The sequence below is a fragment of the Lactuca serriola genome, chromosome 9 (genome assembly GCF_051521515.1).
Source record: "Lactuca serriola cultivar US96UC23 chromosome 9, Lser_US96UC23_V15, whole genome shotgun sequence".
Taxonomy (NCBI): Eukaryota; Viridiplantae; Streptophyta; class Magnoliopsida; order Asterales; family Asteraceae; genus Lactuca; species Lactuca serriola.
The window spans coordinates 52,865,226-52,883,449 of record NC_136416.1 but is presented as its reverse complement, the minus strand read 5'-3'; the positions used below and the strand labels follow the sequence as shown (position 1 = coordinate 52,883,449).

At 37.2% G+C, this 18,224-nt stretch overlaps 1 pseudogene across 1 annotated transcript; it reads right to left on the bottom strand.

Annotated features, from left to right (window-relative positions):
- Positions 1 to 10,686: 10,686 nt before the first annotated feature.
- Positions 10,687 to 11,944, bottom strand: LOC145073980 (high mobility group B protein 3-like; annotated as a pseudogene). The gene is made up of 6 exons (XR_013691634.1): positions 11,898 to 11,944; positions 11,540 to 11,750; positions 11,364 to 11,408; positions 11,145 to 11,225; positions 10,961 to 11,050; positions 10,687 to 10,852 (listed from the first exon to the last, which is right to left on the bottom strand). The product of XR_013691634.1 is annotated as a high mobility group B protein 3-like (transcript).
- Between the last annotated feature and the right edge of the window lie 6,280 nt (positions 11,945 to 18,224).

The window sequence follows — 18,224 nt, the reverse complement described above, 5'->3', positions numbered from 1 at the left end:
TCTCTCTCTCTCTCTCTCTCTCTCTATATATATATATATATATATATATATATATATATATATATATATATATATATATATATATATATATATATCAACCCATTAATACACTTTTGTTACAAACTTACAAGCAATCTATGTTTAATTCATTTTTCATCATATCCACATGCAAAGACGGTCGGGTGTGGTGATGATATTGTCGTCGTATGCCAACGTGGCGGATATTGCCGGCGGCAAACACCACCCAACATTGCAAATTATTGTTGGCGGTAATTCTTACAAACAGACTTCTGCCATTTGAATTCATTCTCTCTCCCTTCTCATTCCATCTTCTTTTGGCAAGATTTGCCTTTCAACATCACACCATAATTTCTAACAAAAATATCAAGATCAGTGAAGTGTCGCCTACGTGGAATGTAAAACCTTACCTTTTTATGAGTAAAACCGATTGACACCACACTGTTAACCCTTAGAGTGTTAGGAGTGGGCAACGCACACAGGTGTTATTAGCAGGAAAAAAAACGACGTTACCGGATGTTGTGGTGGCAACGGGAATCAACGGAAATACCTATAACACGCAATAACGGTGGAGAGAGCCGTTGTTCTTAAGCGTCATTAGGTGTTATAAAGGGTGGTAACCGGAGTGGGCGTAGCTCACTCCTAGCAGCCTTAGGTATATATCCACCGTACCGTTAACCCTTACGTATATATCCGACATATAAAACCTTACATTTTTATAATTAAACCGCCCAAAGCACCACAAATTTAGGGCCACAAGTGGCTAAATATTTTGTGAAGTCGGTAGAATCCTCTGGTCCAACTACGCACAATAACTGCTCCATTAGCCCAAAGGGAGACACACACGTGCCATGGTCATTGAGTGTAACGGAAAAGAAAACGCAAATGCCGAGCTCTCTTTCGGTGTGACGACCGACCACATCGGACTATCCCCCAATAGATTCCACTCGACGTGGTTTCCAAAGCAATATGATGTCCAAGTTCATGTTCGCGATCCTACCTGGTTAACTTATGAACATTTTCTTGAATAATTTAATATTGTAATTTTTTTATTAATATGTTAAGACACAATTATAAAAAACTATACGAGTACAATAATTATCTTTTTTTTTTGGAAGAAATAGAAAGTTAAATGTAAGTGAATACAATTTGACCTTTTTTCAATGTATGTATTATTAATTCTTTCTTCAAATATACTTATAAATTTACTGATTGATCCATTAATTAGAGGTCATATACAGCCAAATTCAGCATAGTTATATGTAAACGAGTAAATATACCTACACTGAATTATTTAAATAAAAATTCTATATAATAAAATTATGTCAAAAAATGATAATAATAAATGTTTTATGAACAAAAGGATTTTCTACGTCTATTTTTATGTTCATAATTATATTACGTATACACCATCAAATAAATGCATGAGTTTGGAAAACAACATAGTCAAATAAAAAGTATGGCAAATCTCGAGTATCTGAAATATGTCATAGTTATCAACCATGATTTTTGTTGGAAAATTAATTTTGTTGATTTTCAAAAATGGATTTTCTTCATTTTTGAGCATAAATTTTGGACTTTAAATATAATCAAAACGAGTTATTGATTATATATTTGTGTTTTTCTCCGTGATAACTTCGTTTTGAGATATCACATGTCCAAAACGGATTAAAAAGAATGAGAAATTCCTTGTCAAATTAGAAAAATTAAAAGATAAAATAAAAGTGTTAAGTGGGTTTTAAAAGTCATCCCACATTGGTGGGTGAATGAAAAGAAATTGGTTTATAACTAAAAAGACTAGCTATAATTTTACCCGAAATAAGTTTGTTTTGGATAAAATAGTTACCACTAAATATTAATTTTTTATTCTGTTATTTAAAAAAAATTTATAACCATCATGTATTCGTTCCAACCTATATTCTTATTAAGGTTGTGTTTGACATGTCACAGTTAGCTAATAAGAGAGTTTATTTTTTGAGTTTTTTTTTTTAAATTGTTATGTTTGACCAACCAAAAAGCAACCGATAAGCTAATTTATAAGTTAGCTCTTAAAAATTCTACTTAGAGGTTGTTTGTTTGGGCTCTTAATGGTCTCATAATTAAAGAGGTTGGCTTGGATTATTAAGATTTAGAATGTTTAGTTGTAGTTTTTTTTACCTCTTAACCAGTTAGATATGCAAGAAAGGGATCTTAATCGGATAGATGTGATGAAGAGTTTGGATGGAAAGTTTTCCATCTGATACATTTTGTCCTAAAATAAATAAAAAACATTTGCCGCTTTTTTCTTCCACATCTTCTCCCATCGAGCAGTCGTTCGCTCTTCTTAGGCATCGATTCCTAGTTTCCCGTCGGACCTCTGCCTTTGTTGCTTCTTTCCATGCCGCCTCCCTCTTCATTGGTAAGTTTTATACTCTATTTATGTATGGTCTATTTTTCAAACCCTTTCTCAAGAAGTGATTCTGTTGCTAGATTGCTATGATTTTGTTGCCAGATTGTTATGGTTTTGTTGCTGGATTGCATTTTTGTGTTTGAATTTTATCGATTTTCAATCCCTTTCTTAGTTTCATCTATGTTCTTGTTGCGTTTTTGTGTTTGAACCTTATTCTTGCTGACTTTGCTATGATTTTGCTACTTTATGTGATTTGAACTCTGAAAATATGTTGTTGATATATATTGTTGAAATCTGTTATCTTCTTGTTGTGATTTTGCCGCTTTATATTGCTGAAATATGATATCTTCTTGCTTGGTTTTTTCTATTATGTTGTTGGTCTATTTGTGTAGTAGTTTTGTTGCTAAAACCTGTTATTATTGGATTTTGAATACTAGACATGGAAATGGAACAGAAGATGCCTAGAATTAACTGGAAACATATAGAAGGTGTGGAAGAAATATTCCTTGAAGCTTGTATTCATCAAATTACATCTTACAGACATGAATCGTGTAGTTTGAAAGTGAACTTATTGAAGAATGTAGCCGAAAGATTGAAAACATAATGCAATTTTGTAGTTGATCAAAAGTAGATGAAAAAACTGATACGACTACCTAAAAACAAAGTTTTGTGCTTGGTTGAAATTTAAAAACAGAACAGACAACGTTTATAACCCTATAACTAACACGTTTATCATGGAAGAAGACGAATGGAAACCAGAGATCAACATATTGTGATTCTGATAGGAAGTAATATATCATAATAGTTTATAATATTTCATAATATTTATCATATTTTCAAGCAGCCGAACAGAATGGTAGAAACTTTGAGATCTTCTCCACTAGTATACCTTGATCTGTGTGTCCAGTTGTTTGATGGGTCGGCTACGATTGACATTCATGGTTAAGGACCATCTTCTACACTTCCTAACCCTTCTCATGACTCGCTCGACATTAATGTAAGTGACTTTGATTGTATTAGTATAACTCACATGGAAAATATGACTCCACCCAAAAGTCTAAATGAAAGAACCTCTAGTCTTTCCAAAAACAAAGGAGCTAATGGGAAAGGAAACGCAACAATCAATGCAAAGATCATTGAAGTCGATGATGAAATTAGCAAAGTTGCAAGGATGTTACTGGAGAAACATAAAGAGAAGAATATGGCATAATATATGGAAAAATTGGTGAAAATGGAATGCGAAATATTTGATCCAAGATACAAAACAACTATTTTGCTTTTTGGTGAAAGTGTCGATCTTAGAAAAGTTTGGTTATTCCTTTTGACGGAAGCTTGTGAGATATGGTTAAAGAATGTTGGATCAAAGTATGCCTTGATGTGATGGTTTTTTTAGGATTTTATTTGAGGTGTGTCCTTTTGGATTTAAAATGTTGAACTTTTTTAGGATTTTATTTGAAGTTTATCGTTATGATGTTTAAAATTTTGAATTTTTCTAGGATTTATTTGAAGTTTGTCGTTATTGTGTTTTAAATGTTGAACTATTTTAGAATTTTATTTAATGTTTGTCGTTATTGTGTTTAAAATGTTAAATTTTATATGTTGTTTGACGTTATGTTTTTAAAATGTTGAATTTATATGTTGTTTGACATGTGACTTATGGATATCGATGATGAGATTGTGTATTTCATGTTGCTTTCTTAGTATTGGATGTTTTTAGCTTCGACAAGAAAAAAAGGATATGCGACTTCAATTCGACATTGATCGGTTGTAACACCTCAAATTTCAAACAAAATTTTTCGTTTTTAAATTACCCAAAATATTGTCCATAAACCAAGACATCGGAAAAATATAAGTGTCAAATACAAATCATCGTCACAAAATATCAGAGTGCCACACAAATTCCCAATAACAAATCTCCCAACGAGTGTATACAATCAGACATTCGCTTTCCCGAGATCCTCAGAAGTACCTGGAACATATATAATCAACAATTGTAAGCACGAAGGTTAGTGAGTTCCCCAAGATACCACATATATCACAACATAAATAAAAAACTATGGGTTATCAACAACCATGGGGACTATCAACAGTCCCAATGGACAAACAACATGCCATGCATGTTATCAACAACCTTAGAGGCTATCCGTAGTCTCAGTCACACATAAACAACATAACACAATAATAACAATTAGACCTAGATCGTCATCACAAATACAACTATTTTACCATACAGGTAAGGATAAGTGAGGAGACTCGCCTGATAGTGATGACAGATAAGTCTCACACCCAAACAGCTGGAACTAGACTCCGTCTAATAACACAATAATTAACCCTAATTAATAATTAAGGTCCATAACTCAACTCACAAGTCCAAATCCCACAACTAAGCCCCTTGATAGGACAGAGACCATTTTCCCCTTCAAGGTCCAAAACCCTAAATCTTGACCAAAAGTCAAAAGTCAAAAGTTCGGTGCGTACCGAGGGGGGGGGTACGAATCTTAAGCGGGGCGTACTGATCAAACTAGGAAAATTGGGAATGGGCATGGCTATGTGGGGAGTAGTTAGGAGTACGCCCATCGTACTCTACCTAGATGCATCATTCCCACTTTTATGTCTTAAACCATAAAGACACTTATTCCAACTTCAGATCTGACCACTATGGAATGTCTTAACCCATAAAGTCATTGACTTTAAACCTTTGCATGGCTAGATAGGGCTCAAAACACAAAACCTTAACCTTTACATCACTCAAAGTCACTTAACTCATACACAGAAAAATAAAATGATCAAGTAACTATTTTTATGACTCAAGGCACTCTCAAACATCTAAAAGGACAACCAAAATGCTTTGGAGTAACCCATAATCACAAAGGTCCAAGCTTTGGGACAAAAAGCTTATAAATACCCATCTTAAGAGATCTAGAAAGAACATTAGGAAGTTATGGACTTTATACCTTCAAAAGATTCACAAGATGAAGGAGTTTTAGGATCTACAAGCTTGAATGAAACACATCCTTCTTCAAGGATCTTCTTCCTCAAAATGAATTCACAAAATCACCTAAAGACTCCAAGATCCCCACTCTCAAGGCTAGGGTTTGATATCTAGGGTTTAGAATGAAGGGAGGCTGTCTAAGAAATGTCCAAGGGAGGAAAAAGGTGTTTAAATAGGCGTTACAACTCAAATTTAGGGGTTTTCCACCTTTATGCGTACGCCCGACGTACCTACTCATACACCCAACGTATATCACCTCCACCCCGATCCTCATTAAGGCTTACGCCTGACGTACATGGCTAATACGCCTTGCGTAAGCCGGAAATCCTCACTTCTTATTGTAAAACCATATAGCAAAAAAAATAACATAAATAGAGTGGTACCTTGGGATTTAGGATGTTACATTGGTCATGCATTTACGTAATAATTATTGCACGGATCTTCTTTACAATGTCATGAGTTGATTTGTCTTTCATGGGAAGCTTACGTACTACTGTGAAACCATTTTAAACAAATAAATTGGTTGCAAAGTAGTCGGTCAATAAGTGTTAGGGAAAACCAAACGATACTTGTCAAGACTTAGAACAAATCTGATGCCACTTGCCGAGTTCTGATGACCCTTATTAGGAAGTAATGTGGATAACACACGAAACTAAAAGCACACAAATACATAATATTTACTAGGTTCGGTCAAGGTGACCTACATCCACGGGCGGGAGGGAAGTATTATTTATTCATAAAGTTCTCAAAAAAAGATTACAAGTACAACCATAGAGATTCATCCTACTCACTACAGATACAAAAGACATGACACACCAAATGACTTACCGGGCATCCCTATTTATATTGAAGGGATCAGACCTAAAAATCTAATAGGCCAAGCCAATTAGCACATAGGCCTATGAAAGGTGTCAACCAATCACAATCCATCATGCATCAACTTTTGGAACATTTATCATGTTATACAACACATGAGCATCAGCAACGCACATGATGGAGCACCATGAGCCATAGTGGAGCATCATGATACACCGGTGGAACATCATGAACACTAGTGGCACATCATCCATCATGATGACGTATCATGGTGTATTCTGATGAGCATCTTCAACTTCTAAGCTACCTTGAACAATCTTGAGCATCATAGAGGACTTCATAGCATATGTGGCTTATCGGGACACCATGTGTAACATTCCGTTTATTAAATAAATAAATAGATAAAATTAATAAATTAATAGTAGCCCTAAATATGGAATAATCTAGCAAGGTGTTGGTTTTGGGGGCCAAAGAGTCTTAATTGAGAGTTTGGGGGTTAAAATGTAATTTTCGGATTAATTTGTAAAGAATTTTGAAGGTTGAGGGTAGTTTAATAAATTATGGGCTTAATTTGAAAGGATTTTTGAAGACAGAAGCTGCTCGGTAATTATTAGGACTTATTATGAAAGGAATTATGGAAGCAAGGGCTAAAGGGTAATTTCTGGACTTAAAGTGAAAAATCTTTATGAAGAAGGGATCAAAAGTGTAAAAAATGCTTTAAGTTTGAAAGGAAAACACGGGACTTAAACCCGTGCCTTCCCTTCCCGTTGAAAATGTATCATCAAGAAACCCTAACCCTAAATATTTATCTAGCCGCCACCTTATGCTCTTCTCCAGCCGCCACCCACGACCTCTCCAACCGATCACCGCCACCGCTTCCTAGCCATTGTTGAAGTCACGAGCCACCTGATTCCCTCTTGTTTTCCGACCAGACGAAGTTCCGAACGACCGCCTCCTGCTGCCTCACCATCGAGATGTCATCGTGGCCCTTGCTACCAATGACATCATGAACGAACGGAGGAAGAACAACGCCAAAGATGTCAAATACGACGTCAGGGCTGTGTGCTACCATTATCAGACATGCCTCCTCCACCTTTTACAGTCATTGTGATGTCACCGTCGTCGCTATTCCAAGCAGCTATTGTGGGTGACGTCCTCCTCCGACTGCCTTATGTCGCCACAAGGTGGCTGTGTTGGTGTGTATATTCTGGGGGTCTGACCTCGTGTTTGGAGTGTGTGTGCGTGTTTCTGTTGGCCGAAAGTTGTAAGGGAACCACCATGGCGGCCAACAATGGTGGCTTCCACCTTGTACCACCGTCGGCCGCCACAAGGGTGGTTGTGTGTGTGTGTGTTATTTTGTGTGTGCATTCCTTTTTGATAATATGTTGTATGTACATTATTTGGCTAAAAAACCCAAAGAAAACCCACCACCACCACCGAGAGGTGGTGGCTTCCGCCTTCTGCCACCACCAACCGCCGTGTTGGGTGGCAGTGTGCATTTGAGTGTGAATGGATTGCTATTTGAGATATGCTTGAACATGTTTTGGATCTAGAATCACAACCACCACCACCACGAGGTGGTGGTTGCCGCCGTGAGCCGACATTGACCACCACTACCCGAGGTGATGGTGGGTGGTGCCCGACCTAATGAAACCTTAATTGATCTAAAGACTTAGCTTTTGGGCCTAACTGGCGTGTTTCGGGTTGGAAACCCTAATTAGGGTTTAAAAAACCCTAATCTTGGAGATTTTAATTTGGACTTGTCGAGACCCGCATTTTGGACGACAGGACTGGAATTATGAATTAAGCCCGACCACACTTTATGATTGACCAAGCACTACTAGAAAAAAGGCCTTTTACGACGCTCATTGTGCGTCGTAAAACGCTCAGACGACGCGCAAATGTGCGTCAAGGAAGGCCCTGTCATAACGAGAGACGACGCGCTTTTGCGTGTCGTCTATAGACGACGCGCATTTACGACGTGCATTTATGACGCGCATTTACGACGTGCAGTTATGACACGCAATGCGTATCAAGGAAGGCCCTGTCATAAAAGAAGATGACACGCATTCGCCTGTCGTAACCTTACGACGCGCGTGTTTATGACACGCAATGTGTATCAAGGAAGCCCCAGTCAAGAAAGGCCATGTCATAAATGAAGATGACACACATTTTTGCATATCATAATTTTAAATGTTCTAAAAAAATATTTATATATTTATTAATTTTTAAATTACATTTGCATTTAATATCTCATAACATAAATAAAATATCATATACAAAAAATACAATCCATTGCATAAAATTTAATGTACATTGCTAACATGGATTATACATTCATATCCTCCCTAATAAATGAAAATGATTTTGTCACATGTCATTCTCTCATGCATTATGCCACATGTCATTGTGTCATAATTTTGAAATATTTATTTTCCACTTGTCATTCACTTCATTTTTCATTTTTCAATATATCATTAATTTAGTTTCCATAAATTAAACATATCATAATTACTATATTAATGTAAATTTTCAAATTTCAAATTTAATTTTAAATAAATTTACAGTTTAAACATTTGTATTTAATATTTTGTTATAATTAACACGTTTAGTACATGGGTCTGAAAACTAAACAAATAATTTTAATTTTTTTCATGTTTTTTTCTTATAATTTTATAATTATTTTAAAGTTCAAATTAAAATAAACTTCCCATTTAATCATTCGTATTTAACATTTTATTTTAATCAACCCGTATAACATATGAGTCTCACACCTAGTAAAACTAACAAATAATCATCCAAATCCTTACTTATATAGAATTGAATTCAAATCCTTACTTATATACAACCAAACACAGAAATTATTCGGAATTGAATTCCAATTCTTGATAAATCCTACAAACCAAACGCCCCCTAAAGTTGATATGTAACAAGTGTATACCTTCTAGGAATCCAAGGACCTAACCAAGCATCTCTGCTGTCCAAAAGTATCCTTAAGTAGTAGCTTTCTTCATATTTGGAAGACTCTCTGTTCCCCAAATCCAACATATAAGGCCAAACACACATAAATATTCTTACCTGAAGGTACTTGTGCATATTTGAATAAGTTATGGGTGATCATTCTTGTATGCTTTTGGATCGGAAAGTGATTGATAATCTATCAATATTCTGCTGATGAATATGTCCATAGAAGCTTTCACATCAGGCAACTTGGTTGCTAAGGAGGAAATAAAGTTTAATGCCCTGTTTTTCATGATACATTATGTTTGAAAAATCAGCAAATAAATATATACTTAAGATTTGAAAATAAAAATAAAAAGCATCAACACTTTTAGATTCCAGTTGTACCGAGAAAGGTATAATAGCACTGGTTGGAGCAAGATCCCCTTGTTCACAGCATCTTTATATCTTATTATTGTCGCAGGAGGATGTGCAATTAAGCTTTTATACACAACCAGATGGTCCGGTGACACGACATGAGTTACCATATGTGGTTACTTTGGGGAGGGACCAGCCCATCTATTTTTCCATCCCGACCAGCTCGTTTCTTTTTCACCTGCACTCACAACCAAATGTTGACAGGTGCTGTTGTGAAATTACATAGGTGGTAAATCCCAGAGATGGAACATATGCTATAAATGCAAGTGAATGTACTGAACTGAACCTCTGATATGATGCCTAGAATTCTTGCTGAAGAGCTTTGTATTTGGTCATCATCGTTCTAGATCAACTCGTTTGAGAGATCAAAAACACGTGTCTTAACGAGACCACTAACACTCTTTCCAGCATGCTTGACAACACCTTTTAGGGCGACCAATATTGAATCACGAACCCCACCATCTGATGCAAGTAGGTTAGATAGAAGACCCCTAACTAGGGGATCAGCTCTTGTGCTTAGTGCACTAAGCTTACCAAGTGCAAGAGCAGCACTTGAACGAACACTCCTGCAAATTGACGAGAATGCCCTTGTAAGTCGAATAATCAACAAAAGACAGTAGTATAAAACAAGTCTTACCTTGGGTTGTCCTGTAAGAATTTGACAAAGGTGGTTTGTGGCTGTAGGAGAAAAGGTTTAAGTGCCATCCCACCTTTTGCTATTATGATGGTCAAAGTTGACAAAATAGCACTTTTCACTTGCCATGGGAATCGATCGCCTATAATTCGGATCAGAGGTCTGGAATCATCATAAAATAGACAACACAAGTCGAGCAAAAAAAACTAAAAAGGAAAAATATAATTAAAATAAAAGACTCTTATGCATAAATGGTAGGATCTTGATATGTGTATAGCCTAGCTAACAGTTCCGTAAACATAAACATGAACACAGAAAAGAACAAAAGTCACAGGTGACAATTCTACAAAATTGAAAATAATTTTGACTCTGATGATCAAACAACTCCTAAATAATAAATAAATAAATAAAAATAAATAAAATAAAACTAAAAAAATGATATTACAAAATTTAATTTGGAAAAACTAGAACATCTTATCAAACCAAAGTTACATTTCCTTTTTCCTGTGCACCATAAAAGCCAAATCTATTCTAATCAGTAACATGAAACTACAAAGCAGGTAACTTATCAAACCATCAACACCGAATCAACTTCCACTTTCTTGATTCAGTCATCATCTTCCTCCTACAAAACACAAATTAAAACCACATTTAGTTTCATTTGTTAAAAAATATTAATCATATACTGAAAAAAATAAGTATCAATATCATTATAATTTATAAAAAAACATACATCATCACTTTCATCCTCATCTGCTTCATCATTGACTTCAGACTTAGATTTGTCAGAATCCTCATCATCATCATCATTACCACCTCCAGCCTATTTACATGGAAGCAAACTCAAAGTCAATGAATCAAAACAAAAATATTAAAATGATAAGCATATGAATTCTAAGTTTAAACAAAGATTTTACAAGTTTTTTGTTGTAGGTGTCCAAGTTCTTCTCATATTCCTTCTTTCTTTTGTCAGCTTTGGCTTGAAAAGGTGCCTTTTCCTACATTCACATCATCCAAAAAACAAAGGTAAATAACTAAATACTACATCATTTTTTTATAAATTCTTAAGAAGTTGATGAGCATTATGATTTTGCCTCAAAAACTAAACATAGTAATGTAATGTAAGTGCTACTTACAGAGTCGGACATTGACTTCCATTTTGCCCCACCAGCTTTATCAACCTGATAATTATACACAAGTGAAATCCAAATCAAAATCTAAAAACACAAACTCAACTCAATCTAGATACAGAATACTTGAAACAAAGCTTAAGAAGTTTCGATGACAAAAGGCAAAAAGGAAGATCACTTACAGCAACAACAGATTTGTTGTCAGGGTGATCTTCTTTGAACTGCTTTCTAAAGTCCTCCCTTTATAACATTAACAAGAGGAAAAATATTTAAACTTTGGAAATGGAAGTAAAACATGAAGGTAGTGATAAACGAAGAACAGCTACAGTCTTCTTGGGTTTATTGGGATCCTTAGCTGCTTTCCCCTTGGCTGCAGTCTTCTTTAAAGCCAACCTAAAATTACAACAAACAATTGTTAAAAAGTACCGAAATCATGATCCTGAGGAAGAACAAAAACCTAATTTCATTGAAGATGAAAAAAAATACAACATTAAACCCTAGCAGATGGTATGTTTTAAACATAGTTAGATTAAATCGTACTTGGTATCGGCTTTCCTCGTAGCACCGCTTGATTTGCCTCTTTTCATCATTTGATCCTGAATGAAACAACCGAAACAACAAACTAGGTCAAAAATCGAAGCGAAAATGGTTGTAAATGAAAAAAATTAGAGTCGACATTGAGGAAAAAGAGGAAGAAAACATACCTAGTTAGCAAAAAATCTAGGGTTAGGGTTTGATTCGTTTGCGATTGGGGGATACTGGGGTAAGGAAATCGACTTATAAATGGCTACGATACGTCGGCAATAGAACTATTTGGGCGGGAAGATTTTTATTCCAAGAGGGCTTGATTATGTTCATGATTTTGGGCCCATTTTGGATAAAACAATGGGGCTTCATTGGTGGCGGTGGTGAACCAGAGAGAAGACGAGGGGTGGTGGGTGCCTAGGTTGTTGTTGAACAGTAGGGGTAGAGAGAGAGAGAGAGAGAGAGAGAGAGACTTGTAGTTGGTCGTGTATTACCTGCATCAAATTGAAATTAAGGGAATGTTGATAGGGCGGAGGTGGTGAATGAGATGTTTGGTGATACTGATAAGAAGGAGATCGAGTAGAGATCCGATGAACGAGATGTTTGATGATACTGAAGATGAAGATGAAGGACCTAGGGCTTTTTCTTGCTAAGTAGAAGAGGCGGGGGGATTAATTTTGGGATTCAATAGGCGGGGGTAATTTTCGTCGGTTTCATTTCCCGCCTAAAACGCGTGTTTCACTTAAAATTATAAAGCGACACATTCACATGACGCACATTTTATGAAAGGTGCCCTCCACATTTCTTTTTTTTCTTTTCTGACACTAATTTTAGGGCGCGCAAAAATGCATGCCCTCTATCCTTCAAATTTTGCAAAACTGACATTATCTTTTAGGGCACTTACAAATGCGCGTCGTCTATCAGCGAGTGTCATTGTTTGCGCGTCATTAAAGGGATATTTTCTTGTAGTGAAGTAAATTGATGGAATTAATGGATTAAGTCCTTAATGGGTTAATTGTTTCTAATTAACCCTAATCATCATTTCATGTGAAAACCCAAACTGTGTTGGGTTTTGAGTTGGGGCTTTCTGTTGGGCCTAGATGTTTGGACTCTTGATGGACCAATTATTAACAAGTATATGGACTAGGGAATTTGGATGGGCTTTAGAGTAAGACCCATGTGAGGGGTTTGCGCCCAATTTGGAAAATTGGGCCATAAGTGGGCCTTGGTTGTTTATTTGGCTTTTGGGCCTTCAGGGTGTGAATTTGGGCCTTGGGCTTGAATCAAGCTAAGTTAAGGGTAAAGTAGTATTTTACCCTAAGCATGGACTTATGGTTATGTGTTGGAACCCAAGTACTAATTGGGTGTTATATTGATGTTGAAAGTTTGGGAATCTGTCATCCAGCAGCTAGAGTTTTGTCCGCAGGACTTCGGCAGTGTGAGGTGAGTTTCCTCCTGTATGAACGGGTTAAAGGCACCAATGTCGACCCGTATATGTATTGTAGTATGTTCCAGGCTTAGGCCCATTTCCATGGTAGCCCGATGTACATTATATGTTTCGGACTTAGGTCCGATGTTGAGGTTAGCCAAATGTAGGTTATATGTTTCTGGACATCGATCTGATACTGGGGGAAATCCCGAAGAATGTTTGTATGCTTGATGTCTTCGTGATTCTTGCATGTGCTTGTTTATATGTTTTAGGCTTTGGTCCGATGTTGGGTCAAGCCCGAGGAATGTTTAGCTCATATGTTATGTTATATGTTTTCGGATTTCGGTCCGATGTCGGTGTTGGGTTTTGAGCAATCTAACACTTCCTAAGTGTGCATGCAACCCTAATAAACCTTGGATCTATGTTTGTCTAAATACATGCAAAATAATAATTTTCCAAGGTTTATAACCTATCTAACATGGCATGGGGAACATTTCAACATAAAAGAGTTAGAAGAGATTACATACCTTTTGATGAGTTTGGTTCTTAAGGAGTTTGAGGGCCAAGCACCAATAGTGTGAATGCCTCAAATGGAATCACAAAACACCACAAACTCTTGGAAAACTTTGAGAGAGTATACACACTTGTATATTTCGGCCACACACAAGCTCACACACACTAGTTCACTAGTTGCCATTTCATGCTCCATAAGCATGCTTATATAGTGTGCATGGTTAGGGTGAAACCCTAATAACCCATGACCTTTCCTTTCCAAGGATCCATGGGTTAAAAGCTCCATGGATCATCCATGGACTTCCATATAAGCCTAGCCCATTATCAAATGAGTATTAGCCCACACTATATAAAACCAATAGCCCATAATCTAATTAGTCTTCCTTTTAATCTCTAAATTAATTCATAATTAATTTAAGACTAAAACTAATTAAATAACATAACTTCATATTAATATATTATAACTTATAATATATTAATAAACATATGTGTATAACTCTCATAAAATTATCCATAAATAGTTTGGATGAGATGTAACCCAAATGGACCATGCAGGTCGGGTCAAGTATATACCAAATAAGTTATGGACTTAGACACCTTATCCAACAGTCGGGTGGGGCCCGAGGAATGTTTTTATGCTTATGTTATATGCTTTGTTGATATGTTTATATATACTAGACTTCGGTCCGATGCCAGACGGGGCCCAATGCCAGACTTTGGTCCGATGTCGGGCGGAGCCCGATGTAGTGGGCGAGGCCCAATGTATGTTATTATGTGATTATGTGTATGGTATATGGTAGTTTGGGGAGAATCACTAAGCTCCGTGCTTACAATGTTTAGTTTTGCTTTCAGGTACTTCCGGTAGCAAGGGGAAGAGCTCAAGATGATTGCAGTACACATACCATTAGTTTAGCCTGAGATGTTTATACTCTGATATATTTGACAGATGTTTATGATATTTTTGAGATACACGACTTATGATTTTATATGATGTTTGATAGCTATGGTTTTCTTAATGATTTGAAATGAACTTTTTGGGCCGTATTATTGGGATGTTTCAAGTTGGTATCAGAGACTTGGTTTGAGGGATTCGAGCACACTCTCGGGTGTGTCTGAACTCAAACAAAGGACTTGGTATAAATTTTTTAAAGAAAAAAATCATTTTTACAAAAAGGATTTTGAAAAGAGAAAAAGGGTGTGGTGCATGCAATCAGCTGAGCTCAAGTAAGTACTCCTAAATTACCCATACAAGTATATTTTATGATGTTATTATGAGAATTGCATGCTAGATTAGGGCTAAGGATCTAGGAATGATGCCTTGTATGCCTATTATATGTGTATGCGAACTCCATGCTAGTTTAGGGCTAAGGATCTTGGAAGGATGACTTATGTGCCTGTTGTATGAGCTTATTGAACTGTATGCTAGTACTGATTAGTCAGTGATATGACAGCCTGAGTAGAATATGCTTGATTGTGTTTACTTAATGCTCGAATGCTGCTTGCTTTTTGCTTTTAGGATTCCTAATTATATTTAACTAACTAGTAAACAAATACGTTAAGTTACATATTACGAGGACTAAATACTTTCAGAAGGTTAGGTTTAGCTCTATTTCACAGCTCTCGTTTGAGTCTAACCATTGTGGGGCAGGATCTGTCATTCGAAGAATTATCTGCTCTTAGTAATATGTGATGTTATTTGCGAGCTAGTTAGGGAGAGATATCAGTGACTTCTTATGTAGCTGATGGTGGAGAGTGGGTTGGAGGTTACCCTAGGGCAAGCCTAGGATGAGATTAGCAGAGAGTAGTAGTAGTGAAAGGGACTTGGTGGAGTCAAGGTAGTTGTTGAGGAAAGTATGGATAGATGTGGAAGGTAGTATGGGCCCGTACTACTGAAAGCAGAGTATCCGTACTCGAATCAAGGAAGGCTGAGATGAACCCAATGAACTTGTAGTGTGTGAGCTCCCTCGAGTTATGATGAGTATTATGATGATTGTGATGGTATATTTCTGAGTATGGTGACGTTACATGGTAGACGAGATGGTAGTTCCGGTGTCGGCGAGGGATCAGGTTCGGACTACGGAGTCGGGCAGCTTGACGGTTAGATGAGGGAGTTCATTCCATCTGAGAGTATGCACAATATGACTTCCCAGACTCATTTGATCTTTGGTATGGTCAAGGAGGGCATTTGGAAATTCTTGATGAGAGGCTTAGTGCATTCTACACTGAGATAGCGGCCATGATAGGGGCGCGTGCGTTGATGTTTCGGGAGTTCAAAGCTTGTGAAGCTCTAGATTATCATGGGGCTAGGGACCCCATTGCTACCGGCAAATGGTTGTCAGATGTCGCCAACGCTTTCGTACCAGCCGTTGCCCGGGAGGGACAAGGTCCGACTTACTTCTTGCCTCCTGAAGGACAAGGCATGTGATTGATGGGAAGGGGTTGGTAGTGAGTTGGGTGATAATGTGGTTGATGCTATGTCATGGGATGACTATTTTACCAGATTCCGGGCAGAGTTTTCCCAGGCGATTGAGGCGTATCAGTTGGCACAAAGAGTTTTTAGGTCTCCGCCAGACTATTAAGACTGTGGCAGAGATCACTACCAAGTCTCGGGAGAGAGCTTATTTCGTACCACAGTATGCATTAGATGAGAGAAGGAAGAAGTTGAGGCATCATGATATACCGTGGAATGATATCAGAGAGTTCGTGAGTATCTCGGGGTGTGAGACCCTAAATGATATGATTTCTAGAGCCCGAGAGTGTGAGACTGATTTGGAGCACATTGGGAAGAGGAGACCAGATCAGGTGCATATATTGGAGGGTCCCGGGAAGAGACCCAAGATTTTCGATCAGCGTTTGAGAAGCCAACAGGGCCGGATTCAGTGCAACACTTGCGGGAAATTGCTCGATGGAGTTTTGCGTTCTAAGGGCTTGGGTAAGTGTATACTTTGGTTGTTTCCCTGTTGTGTTAAGGTTATACCTTCAAGTGATTTCATATGCCATTTGCATGCCAAGAATTATTAGTGGGTAGCTAAAGTTCATTTCCTTAATTGGGGGTTGGAGTGTGTAGTGTCATCTTGGTTTACGGTAGAGATCGGTTCAGGGGCACTATACGGAAGGTTTGTGCTCAAGGTTCAGCAGGGTGGTTATCCACCCACGACAGGTTTCAGTGGGTTCAATCATTATGCTCAGTTTGATTCATTGTGTTGCCAAGGGAAGTGGTCTACTATTGAAGTTTTGCATTGAGCATCGGTTAATTGGACTCCAAGATTTGAGTACGATATCATTTCACAGCATCTTGAGTTATCAGTATTGTTGGGATTTCTTCAATCTTCATGTATTGTGAAGATTTAGTCGAATCTAAGTGGGGGGAGAATCACCCAGGGATTCGGAAGCAGGAGTAGTTTTGAAACTGATAAGTTTGGAATCCTTATCAGGAAGGAAGATAGCCCAAGCGGCTATTTGGAATGAGGATAGTGTGAGTTGGAAGTTTAAAAAACGTTCCAACGTTTGGTTCACACTTTTCCTTGGCATCAGATAGCATGTTTCGTGGACCAGGTTAGAGGTCCAGTTAGGACTCAAGTTCAGTTGAGTGTTAGGTCGAGTGTGTGTTCGACCCAGGATGGGTATAGTTGGATTAACTGTAGGACCTAGGTTAGCAAATAGTTCTAGAGTGATGTAAGTCTGCGGGTGTAGCCGTAGCATTCACAAGGTTGGCAGATAGTGCTAGAGTGGTGTAATGTAGCAACATTTTATTTTTAAGTCAATAAAAGTCAAACTTGCTAAATAAAAGTCAAATTGTTAATTTAGTAAATTTATAAGGCTTAAATATGGTTTAATATATGGAAATTATTTTATTATATAAGTGTTTTAAATATTTGGTATTTAAAACACCTTGGCCGAAATCACCAAATACGAATTCATGCGAACCGAAATCATCCCCACCGAAAACCCTCGCAAGGTCCCACCTTTGGACCGCAAACCCTCACTGAATCCTCTTTTGTTGACCAAAAACTCATCCTCGTTTGAACCTTTAGGACCGAAAACAGCCTTGTTCTTAGTGAGATTTAGACCAAAATCACCTTGATTCCGGTGGATCTTAGATCGAAAGCCTCTTCTATATATACATGTTCAACCGTGAACACAATTCATTTCTAAAGTTTCCAAACCGTAGACACTCCCATTTGCTCTCAAGTATCATCCGAAGACCTTCAAATCTTCAACCGAAATCATCATCCCACCTTCAAATCTTCATAAATTCACCAAGAACACCAAGAACAATCTTAAATCTTCAAGCACACCGAAAACACCTAACACACTGAAAAACCCCCAGGAACACCGAAAACACCTAGAATTTCACTCAATTAATTCCTAACACTTTTTGTAAGTTTTTTCCTTAAATA